Genomic DNA, 1,084 nt, shown 5'->3' on the forward strand with positions numbered 1-1,084 from the left:
AAGACATCGCAAGGCAAGAGAAACAGAAAAAGGCAATAGAATTTAAAAAAATAATGAATCAAATATTCATTAAAAAATTCATTCAGAAAAACGTTCTTCACAAATTCAAGACGAAGAAGGTTTAAATCTCACCGGTAATTTATTACAGGAAATCCGGATATAATAACATTATGGAATTATAGAAGAGAAATATTTTTGTTATTGAAAAACGACGAGGATTTGGAAAGTTATCAAAAACTATTGGAAAAAGATTTACAATTGACAGAACAGTGCCTGAGAGTTAATCCAAAATCCTATGGTAGTTGGCATCATAGAATATGGATCTTGGACAATTTACCCAAACCTGATTGGAACAAAGAATTAAACCTTTGCACAAAATATCTTCAATTAGACGAAAGAAATTTTCACTGTTGGGATTATCGTAGGATAGTCGCTGAAAGATCAAATGTTTCTCATTTATCTGAATATGAATTCCCTCTAACATGAATACTGTATTATATTATGTATGTATATGTACATGTGTAATTATGGGAGGCAGGACTGAAAGTGATACCTCGGGAATGCCTCCCACATGGTTGAGGGGAGTATCCCAATTGGGTGGAGCAGATCTCTGCAACGGCCTATGCCAGAGGGGAATCTGCTCTCACCTTTGCAAGTTTGAATCTGATGATTCCGGCTTTGAGAGAAGGGTTGAGGTTGAGGCTGACATGGGAGTCATACTCCTGCGACTGCCCCTACTCCCCAGGAAAAAGTGCAGCAAAGCACATCCAGGAGTTTTAGTTGGGTAGTGACTTCGTCTGAGTTCCCCAACACTCTTCCTGCTACAGGGTGGGGAGAGGTTAGTGCGAAATGCTGCATTTCTCCTGGGTTAACAAAAAAAAAAAAAAATTTCAAACGTTAAATAATAATAATAGTTATTATTATTCTGCATGTCTCTAATCCCTCTGTCCAGACAGCTTAATATCAAGGATCAAGGATATGAGTTGATACCGGGAGGCAGGAAAATCACCCATATGTTGTACATGGATGACTTAAAAATTTATGCAAAAAATGAAGAGGAGTTAAATAAAATGTTAAGGACGGT

This window comes from Pediculus humanus, genomic scaffold (genome assembly GCF_000006295.1).
Source record: "Pediculus humanus corporis 1103172108290 genomic scaffold, whole genome shotgun sequence".
Taxonomy (NCBI): Eukaryota; Metazoa; Arthropoda; class Insecta; order Psocodea; family Pediculidae; genus Pediculus; species Pediculus humanus.